Source organism: Panthera tigris, chromosome A1 (genome assembly GCF_018350195.1).
Source record: "Panthera tigris isolate Pti1 chromosome A1, P.tigris_Pti1_mat1.1, whole genome shotgun sequence".
Lineage (NCBI taxonomy): Eukaryota > Metazoa > Chordata > Mammalia > Carnivora > Felidae > Panthera > Panthera tigris.
The window spans coordinates 43212462-43231002 of NC_056660.1; the positions used below are offsets into that span (position 1 = coordinate 43212462).

The 18541-nt window shown below is 35.2% G+C and overlaps 1 pseudogene; it reads left to right on the forward strand.

The window, feature by feature from the left end:
• The first annotated feature begins 6326 nt into the window (after positions 1-6326).
• Positions 6327-13101, forward strand: LOC102967679 (annotated as a pseudogene).
• Positions 13102-18541: the final 5440 nt, after the last annotated feature.

The following is an 18541-nucleotide window of genomic DNA, read 5'->3' on the forward strand; positions in this document are numbered from 1 at the left end:
GGGGAAAAACTGAGAGCTTTTCCCCTGAGATCAGGAACACGACAGGGATGTCCACTCTCACCGCTGTTGTTTAACATAGTTTTGGAAGTGCTAGCATCAACAATCAGACAACAAAAGGAAATCAAAGGCATCAAAATTGGCAAAGATGAAGTCAGGCATTCACTTTTTGCAGATGACATGATATTATACATGGAAAATCTGATAGACTCCACCAAAAGTCTGGTAGAACTGATACATGAATTCAGAAAAGTTGCAGGATACAAAATCAATGTACAGAAATCAGTTGTATTCTTATACACTAATAATGAAACAACAGAAAGACAAATAAAGAAACTGATCCCATTCACAATTGCACCAAGAAGCATAAGATACCTAGGAATAAATCTAACCAAAGATGTACAAGATCTATATGCTGAAAACTATAGAAAGCTTATGAAGGAAATTGAAGAAGATATAAAGAAATGGAAAAACATTCCGTGCTCATGCATTGGAAGAATAAATATTGTTAAAATGTCAATACTACCCAAAGCTATCTACACATTCAATGCAATCCCAATCAAAATTGCACCAGCATTCTTCTCGAAACCAGAACAAGCAATCCTAAAATTCATATGGAACCACAAAAGACCCCGAATAGCCAAAGTAATTTTGAAGAAGAAGACCAAAGCAGGAAGCATCACAATCCCAGACTTTAGCCTCTACTACAACGCTGTAATCGTCAAGACAGCATGGTATTGGCACAAAAACAGACACATAGACCAATGAAATAGAATAGAAACCCCAGAACTAGACCCACAAAAGTATGGCCAACTAATCTTTGACAAAGCAGGAAAGAATATCCAATGGAAAAAAGACAGTCTCTTTAACAAATGGTGCTGGGGGAACTGAAGAGCAACATGCAGAAGAGTGAAACTAGACCACTTTCTCACACCATTCACAAAAATAAACTCAAAATGGATAAAGGACCTGAATGTGAGACAGGAAACCATCAAAACCTTAGAGGAGAAAGCAGGAAAAGACCTCTCTGACCTCAGGTGCAGCAATTTCTTACTTGACACATCCCCAAAGGCAAGGGAATTAAACGCAAAAATGAACTACTGGGACCTCATCCAGATAAAAAGCTTCTGCACAGCAAAGGAAACAACCAACAAAACTAAAAGGCAACCAACGGAATGGGAAAAGATATTTGCAAATGACATATCGGACAAAGGGCTAGTATCCAAAATCTATAAAGAGCTCACCAAACTCCACACCTGAAAAACAAATAATCCAGTGAAGAAATAGGCAGACAACATGAATAGACACTTCTCTAAATAAGACATACAGATGGCCAACAGGCACATGAAAAGATGGTCAACATCGCTCCTCATCAGGGAAATACAAATCAAACCACACTGAGATATCACCTCATGCCAGTCAGAGTGGCCAAAATGAACAAATCAGGAGACTATAGATGCTGGCGAGGATGTGGAGAAACGGGAACCCTCTTGCACTGTTGGTGGGAATGCAAATTGGTGCAGCCGCTCTGGAAAGCAGTGTGGAGGTTCCTCAGAAAATTAAAAATCAACCTACCCTATGACCCAGCAATAGCACTGCTAAGAATTTATCCAAGGGATACAGGAGTACTGATGCATAGGGGCACTTGTACCCCAATGTTTATAGCAGCACTCTCAACAATAGCCAAATTATGGAAAGGGCCTAAATGTCCATCAACTGATGAATGGATAAAGAAATTGTGGTTTATATACACAATGGAATACTACGTGGCAATGAGAAAAAATGAAATATGGCCTTTTGTAGCAACGTGGATGGAACTGGAGAGTGTGATGCTAAGTGAAATAAGCCATACAGAGAAAGACAGATACCATATGGTTTCACTCTTATGTGGATCCTGAGAAACTTAACAGAAACCCATGGGGGAGGGGAAGGAAAAAAAAAAAAAGAGGTTAGAGTGGGAGAGAGCCAAAGCATAAGAGACTGTTAAAAACTGAGAACAAACTGAGGGTTGATGGGGGGTGGGAGGGAGGGGAGGGTGGGTGATGGGTATTGAGGAGGGCACCTTTTGGGATGAGCACTGGGTGTTGTATGGAAACCAATTTGATAGTAAATTTCATATATTAAAAAATTTTAAAAAAAATCTTATCTTTTTTATTTCATCCCTTCTACTTGATTTGCTTTTTTGTTCTTTCTTTTATTGTTTGTTGAAGCTGGAAGTTAAATATTGAATTTTTAATGTAAATATTTTTAATGTAAATCTTTTCAATGTAATTTTTAATGTAATCTATTTTAGTGTAAGAATTTGATGCTGTAAATATTCTTTTCAACATTAAATTGCATCACATATATTTTTGACGTTACATTTTTATTTTTTAATTCTGTGAATATTTTATTTCCTTTCACACTTAATCGTTGATAGATTATTTAGAAGTGTTTAATTGCCAAATTATTAGAGATTTTACTGATGTCTTTTATTGATTTCTATATTTTCTATATATTCTAAATATATTTCTATATTTAGAAATCAATCTATATATTTATTTCTATATTATATATTGATTTCAATATTTCTTTATTGATTCCATTACGGGTAAAAATGTACTCTATATTATTCTATTTCTTTAAAATTTGTTGAATTTGTTGTGGTTTATATTATTTCTAAGGATATGGAGTGTTTTAACTTTTTTTCTAATGTATTCTGCTTTTTAGGTAGAGTGTTCTATATATGTCAATTAAATCATGTTGGTTGATAATGTTGCTCAGATCTTCTATATTTTTGCTGATTTCCTCTGTGATAATTCTATGATTTGGTGAGAGTAGGATATGTACGCCTCCGTTATAATTGTGGATTTGTGTATTGCTTCTTCCAACTCTATTAGTTTTTGCTTCATATATTTTGAGGCTCTGTTGTTTGCTGCTTACTCACTTCAGATTATTATGTGTTCCTGATAGATTGATCTTTTTATTATTATGTAATGTCCCTTTATGCTTATAGTGATTTTCTTTGTTCTGAAGTCTACTTTATCTGATATTATTATAATCACGTATGTTTTTCCTTTGCAATTAATGTTTTTTCATGATATATCATTTTCATCCTTTTATGTTAAACCTACATACGTTGCTGCATTTGAATTGATCTAAGCAACAAGGTGATGTGCTTGTGGCAGCTTTTGTCAGCTTGGCTTTTGGTTGATGTGTCTTGGCGGTACACTTGGGCATGTGAGAACACCCAGTTAAGCCTGATAGAGGAATTAGCTTAACTAGGCCAGCTTCTTTTGCAAGGTTGAGACTCAAGATGCTGAGCCTTCAGCTTTTGGTAGACCAGTTATAGGAGGCCCTGCCTGAATGTCGTTCCTCCAGTCCTGGGGTTCCTAACTAGCGTGTCTTTCTCCTGTTTTTCAGAATACTTTTATGGCTGCCCCTTGCATTAGTTCAATGGTTTACTGAGATACTTGGTTGTGGGAGGGTGAATGATGGGAGGAATAGATAACTCTATGCCAACTTGTCCAGACTGGCTGTTTAGTTACTATGATCTAAAGTGTTAGCGTTTAAATGATTGAGCACCTACTATATGGTCATTACTCCACATATATTTGTACTTTACCTTGGCTTATATATTTTATATCACAATAATATTTTCGCTAATTTTGAAAGCATATTACATATTTTGACATTTGTTATTTTAAAACAGGGATAATTCCCTTTACATTCTGTATTATAATAGTTAATAAATGATATTCTTAATTATTTAGGTAACAGTGCAGGCTTCATATGCTTTCATAGGCAAAGTAACCAATATCTTATATCTTTTTCATTTAAAAATCTATAACTTCACATTCACTTATTATACATATCTTATCTTCCAAACATATCTCCAACTAAATTATGCCCTAATATACTGCATTTAAATTGCATTATATCAAACTCTGCTGTTTTTATATTACAATTACTCAGTAATTTTATTGATAAAATATAGTTTCTGGGTACTCTTTGTACTTTCTGGATATTTAGAATTCTGGGTCATAAGATTGTCCTCTATGTAACTTCTGAATCAATTTGATGATCTGTTTATGCCTGGATTTATTACCTAACAGATGTCTGTGTAGTTAGAGACCCATATGAATACTGTATCCTGTTGCTTAAAATGCCTTTCAGGTAATCAGTTATAACTTAGACTAAAAGACTTTGAATTAGAAGATAATTTAACAAATACTTGTGTTTTTCACATTATTTTGAGGATTCTAAAAAAAAGTTTATGTAGCTGACTCTATGGTCACTATTCCACATACATTTTTGTTATTACTAATAATTTAACATAATACTACCAAACAACTTCAGATATTCAGCTACCACATTTTAAAAACATCAATAATATATTTTATATAAAATATAGTAAAATTTAAATTTATGCTAATTTTATGTTTTTATTTTCCACTATCGTAATGAAATTGTGTGAGACAGGAATATAGATTTTCAAAAGTTATTCAGAATTAGTGAGGAAAACAACTTGAAAACCACTGTTAGGTATATTGTGTTCTAAAAATAATTAGCTAAGGAGTCTACTATGGTTTTTCACATTGATAAAAATATCCTAAACATAGCATTGAGATCAAATGGGAGAAAAATAATATGATGAAGTAATAATATTACTAATATTATTATAAAAATAATTTATATTATTTATTATAAATTTATATTGCAAATTATGTATTATTTGTAACATAATAAATGGAATATATAATAAATGGGAGGAGATTTATCAAGAAAGATATGAACACATGACAATATTTTTTTAAATATTAATCTGGGACATTAGCAAGATGGTAAATAACAAACCTAAGACTCTCCTTCCTTCCATGGAGACAATACATAGACCACTTCTTTTTGTGGAAAAAAAAAATCAGAATCTAATTAAAGGACTCCTATATACCCAAGATAAGTGTAAAACCAGCTTCACTGAGCTGGTAGGAAAGTCCGTGGCCCCTCCCTGCTCACCATAGCCCCTCCCCAGAGCACAGTACCATGTGACCAGGAAGAAACTTCTACCTCCCAATCTAACCCTGAGGTGGGAAAGAGAATACTAGACCATACAATATCCTGATGTTTCTAGGAACTACCTGAGGGACCGGTTTCTGTTTCACCTGTTTCAGAGTGTGGATGGGATCTATTTAGCATGCTCTAAATGCTTGGAGGTCATTGAAAAGTAAAAAAGGGGGACAAAAAAAAAAGATCTGGGCAGCATATTGCTGCTCCAGCAGACCTGCAATAGAGCAGACAAGCTGATAAAGCCTGAGGGCCTCTCCTCCCAGCAGGAAAGCGAAGGATGGAGCATATGTCAAATGTTCCAGCTTTTCAGGGGACTGCTTAAGGGACTAGTTTTTGGCTAACCTAACTTTGGCATTGATGGGACTCAGAGTAATCCAGATACCTGGGGGCTACTGAGAGTTGGGTAGTGTGCTGTGTGCCGCTGGTTTGGAGTACAGTCGACAAACATTAGAGGGAGCAAGAGATCATAAGGTCTAGAAAGAAAAGAAAGGAAGGAGGGAAGGAAAAGAAGAGAAAGGAGAGGAGAGAGAGAGAAGAAAGAAAGATAAGAAAAGACAAGAAAGGGAAGGGAAGGGAAGGAAAGGGAACAGAAGGGAAGGAAAGGAAAGGAAAGGAAAGGAAAGGAAAGGAAAGGAAAGGAAAGGAAAGGAAAGGAAAGGAAAGGAAAGGAAAGGAAAGGAAAGATCAGCCAATCCTTCTAATCAAGAATCTACATGCACAAGTCCAGAGAAGACACATCTACAGTTTGAGGGGTCCCCAGAATCTCTAGTTAAACTGAATGGTAAAGGTATTTCCCTGTACCAAGCCAGTGGCTATTTTTTCAAATACATAGATACCAACAAAAAATTACAAGGAATGTGAAGAAAAAAAGGGAAACGAACCTATCAAAAGTAAAACATAAATTACCTAAAATAAATCTTAAAGAAACAGATATATATTTGTTATCTGAAAAATAATTCAAAATAACCATCATAAAGATGCTCAACAGGCCTGTGTAAACAATGAATAAATCAAATGAAAATTTCAACAAAGAGATGGAAAATATAAAAAAGAACCAGTAAGTTTCTGGAACTGGTAAGGAGATTGAATCAGTAATCCAAAATCCCCCAACGAATAAAAGCCCAAGGACAGATGGCTTCACTAATGAATTCTACCAAACATTTAAAGAGGCATTATTAGCACCAGTTCTTCTCAACTGCTTCCAAAAAAAAAAAAAAAAAAGGGAAAAATTTCTGCAAGTTCAACTCATCCCAGGGAGACAACTAGATAACACCTCTGTCAGCATGAATAACCCAGGAAACGACTCAAAGACTGGTAGAACAAACTCCACAACTAATGGCAAGGAAGAGGCCATATCAAAGAAGGTAGGAAGGGTGAAGACACTGGGAGCAAAACAGGCAGAGGACATCTACAGTGGGGAGGGAACCAGTAGTGTGGAGAGGGCAGAAAACTGATTTTCACACCAGGGAGCCCATGAGGTGGGAGGACTAATCTCCATAAGATATGCCTTGGAAAGTGACAGGGGCCAGATTTCATTAGTTCTTAAAACCTGTAGGACTTAAAGCCTGGAAATTTCAAAATTGGTGGATGGAACTCTGGGAGAGCTGTGTGGATGTTAGGAAGTGGAATCTCTGCTCTTAAAAAGAGAGCACAACAAACAGCCAGTGCAGATACAGCATAGAACCAGCAGTTTGAAAAACTCTGGGAGCAAATGGCAAGGAGAGTGATTTGCTCATCCCAAAGCATGGCCTGGAGAGACAGGGATCATAGGGAAACCCCTCCAGTAACAAAGGAGATAGCAGGTGCCATTTCCCCTCCCCATTCCCCAGCATAAACAATAGCCACCTGTGGGAATCAGCATGGAGCCCACACTCCTTACCTAACTTGCTTGTACCAAGCCTGGTCCCCTACCTACACTTCAGCACATCCATCCTTCCAAGTCACATGTGGGTGAGTCCCAGTACTTTGGGCCCCTTCCCCAGAAGACCTGCACAAACCCTACAACACCACATTTCCTGACCCCACGTATTTTGCAGGACTTCAGTTCTGGAAGTGGTGGGTGCAACTCTCCTTTTGCAAGCAGACCACTGCATACCCACAATAGGTGAAGAAACTCAGAAGACAACTGGCCTGAGGGAAAAAGAGGCCAAGACTCAATAGCACAGCACACACCACTCACATAGGAGACACTCCCAGAAACCCAGGTCTTGGAGAAAAGGAGATACTGCAATGCAGGGCACTACAAGACCTCTTTATAAGGCTGTTATCTTTAAGAGCAAGAGAATTAGCTGACTTTCCTAACACAGAGAAATATACAGAAACAGATAAAGGAAGTTAGACAAAAAGAGGAGACAGAGAAACATCTTCCAAATGAAAGAACAGGTCCAAACCGCAGCAAGAGACCAGGGTTAAACAGGTAAAAGTAATATGACTTATAAAGAATTTAAAATAATGATCATAAAAATATTCACTGGACTAGAGAAAAGAATGGAGGACATCAGTGAGACCCTTAGCACAGAGATGAAAAGAACCAATCAGAGATCAAGAACACAATAAATGAAATTCCATCATTTTACTCCATCAAGGGTAATAATATTTGCATTATAGGGATCTTAGAAGAAGAAGAGAAACATAATAGGGCAGAAATATATGTGGAAAATAATAGGTGAAAATTTCCCTAATCTTGAGAAAGAAACCGAGATCTATACCCAAATATGTATGGACAACTAATCTTCAACAAAGCAGGAAAATTCTTTCCAATGGTTCTGGGAAAACTGGACAGTGATACATAGAAGAATGAACCTGGACCATTTTCTTACACCATACAAAAAAAAAAATGGATGAAAGACCTAAATGTAATATAGGAAACCATCAAAATTCTAGAGGCTAAAAGAGGCAACAACCTCTTTGACATCAGCCACAATAACTTCTTACTAGAATTGTCTCCCAAGGCAAGGGAAACAAAAGCAAAATGAACTATTGGGACCTCATCAAGATAAAAAGTTTCTGCACAGTGAAGAAAACAATCAACAAAATAAAAGGCAAGCAATGGAATGGGAGAAGATATTTGCAAATGACATATCAGATAAAGGATTAATATCCAAAATCTATAAAAAAATTATCAAACTCAACACCCCAAAAATAAGTAATCCAGGGAAGAAATGGACAAAAAACATGAACAGACACTTTTTGAAAGAAGACATCCAGATGGCTAACAGGCACATGAAAAGGTGTTCAGCTTCACTCATCATCAGGGAAATACAAATCAAAACCATAATGAGAAACTACCTCACACCTGTCAAAATGGTTAAAATGAATAACTCAGGAAATAACAAATGTTGGCAAGGATATGGAGAAAGTGGAACACTTTTGCATTGCTTGTGGGAATCCAAACTGGTGCAACCACTCCAGAAAACAGTATGGACTTTCCTTAAATAATTAAAAATAGAGCTACCCTATGACCCAACAATTGCACTACTAGGTATTTACCCAAAGGATACAAAGATGTTGATTTTAGGGGCACATGCACCCCAATGCTTATAGCAGCACTATCAGTAATAGCCAAATGTCCATCGAATGATGAATGGATAAAGAAGTTATGGTATATATTACAATGGAATATTACTCAGTGATCAAAAAAATTAAATCTTGCCATTTGCAAGAACATGGATGGAACTAGAGTGTATTATGCTAAGCGAAATAAGTCAGAGAAAGATAAATATCATATGATTTCATTCATATGTGGAATTTAAGAAACAAAACAGAACATAGGGGAAGGAAAGGAAAGATAAAATAAGATAAAAACAGAGAGGGAGGCAAACCATAAGAGACTCTTAAATACAGAGAATAAACTGAGGGTTGCCAGAGGGGTGTTGGTGGAGGGGTGGGCTAAATGGGTGATGGGCATTAAAGAGGACACTTGTCGGGATGAGCACTAGGTGTTTGATGAATCACTAAATTCTTTTCCTGAAGCCATTATTGCACTACATGTTAACCAATTTGGACTTAAATAAAATATAAATAAATAAATAAACAAAGTAAAAGGAATTTTGGTGGGAAAAATATGACACTATATACATAAATTCTAGGAGTGAGAGGAGTAAAACTTAGGTCTAAACTTAAGTGACCATCAACGTACATAGAGTGCTATATGCAGAAGATGTTATGTACAAACCTAACCACAATTCAAAAACCAGTAATAGATAAGCAAAGAATAAACAGAAATTAATCCAAGTGTATCTCTAAAGAAAGCCAACAAACCATGGAAGAGAGCAAGAGAAGAAAGGATCAGAGAAAATGTATAGAAACAAGAAGAAAACTTGCAGCCACTTTGGAAAATACTGTGGAGTTTCCTCAAAAGTTAAAATTGGAACTATCCCATGACTGAACAATTGCACTACTAGGTATTTATCCAAGAGATGCACAAATATTGGTTTGAGGTGGCACGCTGCCCTGATGTTTATAGCTGCACTACCAACCACAGCCAAATTATGGAAGGAGCCCAAATTTCCATCAACTGATGAATGGATAAAGAAGAAGTTGTGTATACAGACAATATTTCTCAGCCTTCAAAAAGAATGAAATCATGTCATATGCAATGATGTGGGTGGAGCTAGAGTGTATCATGCTGTGTGAAACCAGTCAGTCAGAGAAAGACAAATTCCATATGATTTCATACGTATGTGGAAAGTAAGAAACAAAACAAATGAATGTGGGGAAAGGAGATGAGAGAGAGAGAAACCATAAGAGACTTTAAAATTTTTTTTAACATTTATTTATTCTTGAGAGAGACAGAGAGAGAGAGAGAGAGAGAGAGAGCAGCAGGGGGAGTGGCAGAAAGAGAAGGAGACACAGAATCCAAAGCAGGCTCTAGGCTCTGAACTGTCAGCACAGAGCCCGATGTGGGGCTTGAACCCACAAACCACAAGATCATGACTTGAGCCAAAGTTGGACCCTTAAACAACTGAGCCACCCAGGAACCCCACACCATAAGATACTCTTAATTATAGAGAACAAACTGAGAGTTGCTACAGGAGAGGTGGGCGGGGGATAGGCTAAGTGGGTGATGGGTATTAAGAAGGGCACTTGTTGTGATAAGCACTTACATATAAGTGATGAATTGCTAAATTCTGCCCCTGAAATCAGTATTACCCTATATATTAACTAACTAGAATTCAAATAAAAACTTGAAACAAAAATCAAGAGAAAAAGAAAACACAATGGTCCAAAATCTTTGGGATGCAGCAAAAGTGGTTCTAAGAGGGAAGTTTATACAAACACAGGCCTACCTGAAGAAGGAAGAAAAATCTCAAATAAGGAACTTAACCTTGTACCTAAACGAGTTAGAAAAAAAAGTCCCAAACCCAGAAAAAGGAAGGATGTAATAAAGATTAGGTCAGAAATAAATGATATACAAACAAGCAAGCAAAAAACAAAAACAATAGAACAAATTAATGAAACCGGGATTTGGTCTTTGAAAAATTCAACAAAATTAATAAAGCTCTATCAAGACTCATTAAAGAGAGTGAGAGAGAGAGAGAGAAATAACTCAAATAAACAAAATTACTAATGAAAGAGGAAATAACAACCAATACCACAGAAATACAAGCAATTTTAAGAGAATATTATGTAGAACTAAATGCAAACAAATTGGACAACTAGAAGAAATGAATAAATTCCTACAAAAATATAGCCTACCAACACTAAAGCAGGAAGTAATAGAAGAATTTGAACAGACCAGTTACTAACAATGAAATTGAATCTGTAATAAAAAATCTCCCAGTGAACAAAAGTCAGATGGCTTCACAGGCAAATTCTACCAAATAATGAAAAAAGAATCAATGCTCACTTTTTTTAAGTGATTCCAAAAAAAAAAAAAAATACAAGAGGAAGGAATGCATTCAAATTTATTCTATAAGACTATTATTACCCTGATACCAAAACCAGATAAAGGCACCACAAAAAAAAAAAAAAAAAGAGAGAGAGAGAGAGAGAGATCCATTGGCTGGTGTCTCTCATGGATATAAATGCAAAAGTTCTCAACAAAATATTAGCAAACTGAATCCAACAATATATAGTTAAAAAATCATATACCGCAATAAATTGAGATTTATTCCCGGGATGCAAGAGTGGTTTAATATTCTCATAACAACCATAGTGATAATCACATCAAAAAGAAAAAGGACAAAACCACATGATCATTTCAGCAGATATAGCAAACACTTTTGACAAAGAACAACATCCATTCATGATAGAAACCTGGGATATTACTCAGCCATTGAAAAGAATGAAAACTTGCCACTTGCAGCAACATGGATAGAGATAGAAAGTATAATGCTTATTGAAGTAAGTCAGCCAGAGAAAGACAAATGCCATGTGATCTCACTCATGTGGATTTTAAGGAACAAAAACAGTAAAGGAAAAGAAAAGAGAGACAAACCAAGAAACAGACTCTAAACTATAGAGAACAAACTAATGGCTTCCAGAGGGGAGGAGGATGGGAGACCGGGGTTAATGGGACAAGGGGATTGAAGAGTACTCTTATCACGATGAAAAATAAAATGAAAACAACAAAAAATAAAAATAAAATATAAAATAAAATAATAAAATAAAGTAAAATTAAATTAAATTTAATTTAATTTAAATTAAATTAAATTAAATTAAATAAAAAACACATAGCACTGGAAATCCTAGCAAGAGTGATTAGGCCAAGACAATAAATAAAAGGCATCCAAATCAGAAAGGAAGAATAAAATCCTCTCTGTTCACAGATGGCATGAATTAATATACAGAAAGCCACAAAGAGTCCACAAAAGAAATTATTTGAACTAATAAACCTATTCAGTAGGGTCAAAGGATACAAAATCACAATACAGAAATAATGTGAAGCTTATATGGTAATAATGAATTATACAACAAAATAAATTAAGAAAACAAGCCCATTTCTTCTTTCTCCAGACCAAGGGATGGAGCCCATGCAGGCCTTTTTAGCTCACACAATCCCAGCCAGACTGTAAGCATAGAGGCCAGCCTGTGTATAGATGAGTTGAAGCTCTACATGAATAAGAATTTCATCTCCACAATCCCTGCCATCTAGGGGGATACAATGATGAGCATCAAAATTATCTGATCCCACTTCACTGGAATCCTAGCTGGCTCCTTTTTTTCATAAAAAATTCACAGATTTGGCCACAGCCAAGAAGCATTTGCATGAAATTAATGGGAAGCCCCTTCCAGGACCTACACCTTTACTTAGCTTACAGCTGTACCAGGCTGGCATATCTGGGTTCATAGAATCATGGAGCTGGCAGTGCCCTTAATGGTTACCTTCATTTTATACAGAGTAAAAAGCTGTGGCTTTTTTTTTTTTTTTTTTTGCCAAGGCAGAACGTTTTTAACTGAACTATGACACTTATTGGAAACAACCAGAAAACAAGCCTTGAGAATTTCTTCTTTGTGAGGGACCTGACCCAGATATGGATGATGGCATATTGTATGAATTCTTCGTCAAAGTCTACTCCTCCTTTTGGGGAGTCAGGCCAGTTTTGGACCAAAGAGATATGTCTAAAGGCTATGGTTTTGTCACAGTTGCAGATTTACTGAAACAGAAGTGAGCCCTGACCGAGTACCAGGGAGCAGTCAGCCTGGCATCTAAACCAGTGTGGCTGAGGAGTCTGGCAATCCCCATGTGAGCCAAGTGAAGTCAGTGAGGTAGAATCAGAGTTAATACTTAACAGCTACAACCCCCATTACCAGCAGTAGCAGAACTACTACACCCACTGGGGCATGACCAGAACAGAGGCAGCTACACTACAACTGTCCCTAGTTTGTTACACTCAGAGCACTATGTAGACATATGAAGAAGCTGGGGATGACACATTGGAGGACCTCATGCCACAGCTGGATGTGACTGAAGCCGACAAGGAGCTCATGGACCAGAGCGAGGACCTGTAGGATGCACTGATGGACCATAACTAGCAGCCCCTGGACAGTGTCTTCAGACAGGACACAGGACAAGCCAAAATGGACTATGTGAGGGAGATGAGAGACTCTTTTTAACAACAACAACAACAACAACAAATATTGGAAAACTTTAACTTTTGGGAAATAATTTGTAAGAGTTTAGTAATTGACTAGTCTGAGATTATGACTATTCCTGAAACACTGCTGCCTTCATTTGACAGTGAGACATGTGAGTTTGAAAACCAAAGGACCAATTCATAATGTTTGAACAAAGTTCCAAAAAAAAAAGAAGAAAAAAAAAAAAAAGAAGAAAAGAAAACAATCCCACTTACAATATCATAAAAATGAATAAAATACTGGGGCGCTTGGGTGGCTTAGTTGGTTAAGCGACCAACTTCAGCTCATGATCTCATGGTTTGTGAGTTTGAGCCTCGTGTCAGGAGCTCAGAGCCCAGAGCCTGCTTCAGATTCTGTGTCTCCCTCTCTCTCTGCCCCTCCCTGCTTTCATTCTCTCTCTGTCTGTCTCTCTCTCTCTGACTCTCTCTTTCTCAAAATAAATAAACATTAAATTTTTTTAAATAGAATAAAATACTTAATGATAAACTTCACCAAGGAGGCAAAAGGCATGTACACTGAAAACTACAAAACACTGATAAAAATAATTTTTAAAAGATACAGATAAATGGAAAGGTATCTTGTGTTTATAGCTTGGAACACTCACTGTTGTTAAAATGTCCATACTACCCAAAACAATGTACAGATTCAATGCAATCTCTATCATGATTTCAATGGCACTTTTCACACACACACACACACACACACACACACACACACACACACACACACAAAGAAAAATATTCCTAAAATTCTATGGAACTAAAAAGGACCCCAAATAGCCAAAACAACCTTGACCAAAAGAAGAAAAAGCTTCAGGACACACACTTCCCTATTTTTAAAACATATGAAAAAGGTACAGTAATTAAACCTGTATGATACTGGACAAAAACCACACCTGTAGACCAGTGGAACAAACTTGAGAGCTCAAAAATAAATTCATACGTATGTGGTCTCCTGATTTACAACAAGATTGCCACATTAGGGAGGATGATTCTGGGAAAACTGGAAATATACGTGCAATGGAATGAAACTGGACCCTCCTCTTACACCATACACAGTTATCAAGTCAAAATAAAGACTAAGGAAGATGTTCAATTGTAAAATTCCTAGAAGAAAACATAAAGGAAAAGCTTTGTGACATTGGTTTTGGCACTGATTCCTTGGGTATGACCATCAGAAACACAAGGAACAATAGCATAAATAGATAAGTCAGAATATATCACACAAAAAACTTCTGCATGGCAAAGGAAAAATCAACAGTATGAAAGGCAAAATGGAAAAATCAACAGAATGAAAAGGCAGAAAATATTTTCAATATATATGTACTAAGAGGTTAATAGTATATATATAATATATTACATAAGTGTTGGCAACCATGTGGAAAAATTAGAACCCTTGTACATTACTACAGGGAATGTAAACTGGAGCAACCACTGTGGAAAAAAGTCTAGAGGATCCTTCAAAAAATTAGAAATAGAACTACCATGTGATCTAGCAATACCATTTCTGGATGTTTATCTAAAAGGTCTGAAGTCATAATCTTGAAGAGATGTTTGCTCTCCCATGTTCATTGCACCATTATTCACAATAGCCAAGAAATAGAAACCACTCATATTTCTATCGACAGAGGATTAGAAAATGTGGAATATATATATATATAAATGTACATTGAAAACTACAAAACACTGCTGAAAATAATTTTTAAAACATACAGATAAATGGAAAGGTATTTTGTGTCCATGGGTGGAAGACTTACTGTTGTTAAAATGTCCATACTATCCAAACATATATACACATATATACATATATACACATATATGTGTGTCTGTATGCATGTATGTGTATATATACATATACATATACATACACATATACATATACATACATATATATGTATATATTAAAACCCTGTTCTATGCTACAACATGGGTTAATTTTGCGGACATTCTGTTAAGTGCAGAAGCCAGTTACAGAAGGGTAAATATGCATAATTCCACTTATATCTATCTTATACCTAAGATAGTTAAAATCATTGAAACAGAAAATAGAATGTTGGTTGCCAGTAGGGGAGGGAAGGATAAATGGGAGTTGCTGTTCAGTGAGTATAAAGTTTCAGTCATGAAATAAAAGTTCTAGAATTCTACTGTGTAGTATTCTGCTCATCATTAACAATAATGTACTATACACTTAAGTTTTTATTAAATGGGTTGATTTCATACTATGTGCTGCTTATCACAGTATTTGTCTGAAATGTAGTGGCGGCTAGATTGAAGAAGGGAGTTGGAATAGGAGGACATACTAATGTGGGATAGTTAGGATTAAAATGGGAAATGGAAGAAGTCTTGATTTAGGATGGTAACATGATATTTTACAAATTTATTTTTCTCAGTTTTGAGAGAATGAATTGCTGTTCTATATTAGATGCATGATAGATGCAGAAAGAAAATAAAATGAGAATATTAATAACAGAGGATGTTTTCAGATGAAAGGAGAAATTAAAATTAGACAAATGTGAAAATCTGAGAAAAAATGAAGAATTTTAAGTCTGTTTTTGCCATCTGTTGCTTACTGCAGTTTGGCAATTTTGTATCATTTGGCATTTTAAAGATAGGTAACACTTGGCAAATAATAAGTGTATCTTTTAAGGCATTTAGTACAAATAGTACCAAACTGTAGAAATAGATCTTTAAAAAAAATCTGCCCAAACAAACAAACAAAAAAAAAAAAAAAAAAAAAAGTCTGAACAGAACTTCATTAATAAAAATATTTAAGATTCAGTATGGAAAAAGGACACAAAAAGTTGGTCAACATACTTTAAGGAAATTAAAAAAAAATTAAGAAATCTCTTTAGAGTGACTAAAAAACCCTAACCACTGAAAATATCAAATTTGGTGAGGGTGTGTAACAACAGGAACTCTTATTTATTGCAGGTAGGAATGCAAATTGGGACAACCGCTTTGGAAGACAGTTTGGCAAGGTAAACATCAAGATAAGCATAGACACATCATGTGTGATACAACAGTCATATTCCCAATGATTAGGCAGATATTTCTCTAAAAGCTGCTTTTAAACTAAGTTAGTGTTTAACAGATGTCCTGAATTGGAAAAAGTGCATAAGACTATTATATCTCCCATCAATAAATCTTGGATAAGGGTGGCCCTGAATATTGGCCATGATCTTAGGTAAGCAGCTCCTCGTAATAGACTATAACCCAGAAAAAAAAATGTAGCTGCTAGCCATAAGCAGTCAAACTTCCTAGAAGTTTGGAAAATAAGTCCTTGGTCATTAAGGTGATCTATTTTAGTGGCACACCAGAATACCAACTAAGTCTTGTTTTCCTCTTTAAAACTGCAGGTCTCCTCCCTGAATTAGAACTGTAGATGGGTTGGTGGGTTTGTCAGAGATTTTGTAGGTTCTTATTACAGTTTTTTCCTAGTCAATTATTTTCATGTATATGAATGCGCATGTAGAGTAACACTTTTCATGTATTACATGTAATTTTTCTTAGTAAAATAACAATAATATCGTAGCTTAATTTTGCTAGGTCATGTTTCCAAGTAGATGATTCAACTAGTATATTTTAAGGGAATTCTAGTCACTTGCAAAGAAGTTCAATGATTTTACACAATGTTATTTTAGAAGCTCCTCCTATGAATTTAGGAAAATTCATAGTTAGGAAATTAGGAAATTTCTTAAATCTCTTTCTAAGTTTTAATTTGACCCTCTACAAATTCCCATCTGTTTCATATTACTTTCTTGTTGGCTTTATCTAAGTCAGATCTTGAATTATTGGTGGCAAAGAAAAAGGAAATACTTGACAATTGACTCTATACTCCTTTATAATACAATGTTGTGACAAATATATTTTCCATTTTTTGACAAAATACATATGTTATATGTCCCTTCGATAATTGAAAAGATTTCCTTTTTGAGATCTTTATGGGAAAACACAGTTCCCAGTGTCTGATACCCTTCATGAAGTCAGTCACAACTGCTGCTGCCCTGAGCATCAGAAATTTACATGACTCAGTTCAGGATAGCAAGGAAACGTCTTTTAAGATGAATTTGTATATTTTTGTGTTAAACTACGACTTGTGCAATGAAACCATTGTGTCCAACTTCCGGTAGGTTTTCCCCATATTTATATTCCTTAGGCTATTTCAGTGAGATTTTAGGTAGAATGTAAAATCTTGAAATGAAACTATACTTAGTATACAATGTTTTAAATACGTGGAATTTCCCAAATGGACAAATTTTGAAATTACATTACAGTTTATATGCCAAAAATGGGGATTTTTAGGTATTCAAAATGGCAAGCATCAATTGATACTCAAATATATTTTGATACAATATCCCATGATTACTACTATTCAAAGTTGTTTTTCTAAGGCATGCATACTCATGACATGTATCTTGTAAAAGTAAATTTAATTTAATTTAAATCACATTAATTTAATTCAGTTTATCTCAGCCATTATTAAGGTTTAAACTACTTTAAGGCTATAATTTTGGTTTAATCTGCAATTTATAGAATATTCAAGCTTGAATGTGCAGTATGCTTCCAAGGTTATAAAAAAAACAAATAAGCATTGTGAGAAGCCTCAGGAATTTACCCTTTCAGACAAAAGATTAGATTTATAAATGTACTGTTAATAAAAAAGGAAAAGGAAAACAATTTTACATAATTGTCTAATGAATTAAAATGATTTTTAAAATGAAAAATAATCTTGTAAGATTTAGTACATAAGCTTTGCTCTTTAGGGTTTATAAATACTAACTCTATTATTCTATAGGACTTATAAAAGTTGTTGATTAAAAGCTCTCAAGGGGGACCTGGTTGGCTCAGTCAGTTGATCGTCCAACTTTGGCTCAGTTCATGATCACACGGCCTGGTCCCTGAGTTAGAGCCCCGTGTCAGGCTCTATGCTGACAGCTCAGAGCCTAGAGCCTGCTTCAGTTTCTGTGTCTTCCTCTTTCTGCCCCTCCCCTTCTTGCACTCTGTTTCTCTCTCAAAACTAAACATTAAAAAAAAAAAAAAAAAGCTCTCACATTATACATTCTTACCCAATAGCAATTAATATGTCAAATTTTTCTCCTTAAAACTCATGGAAATTAAAATGCCTTATGATTACTTGGGCTTTATTTTAGGACATAATTTTTTTTTATTTAAAAGGGTATTCAAATAACAAAACAAGAAAGTCATGGTGCTTACATAAGTACACATCAGTCTATTTATTAATATGCTTATATAATGGTAAATTATGCAAATTTTTATGATCTCTATTTCTTAAGATAGAGGCTTACTATAGAAAAATATGCCTCATATTGATTTCAATAACTGTCATTTAAACACTCTTTTCTGTGATATATTTCATAATATAAAACATTTAAAAAGAAAAAGAATAGAACACAAAAGCA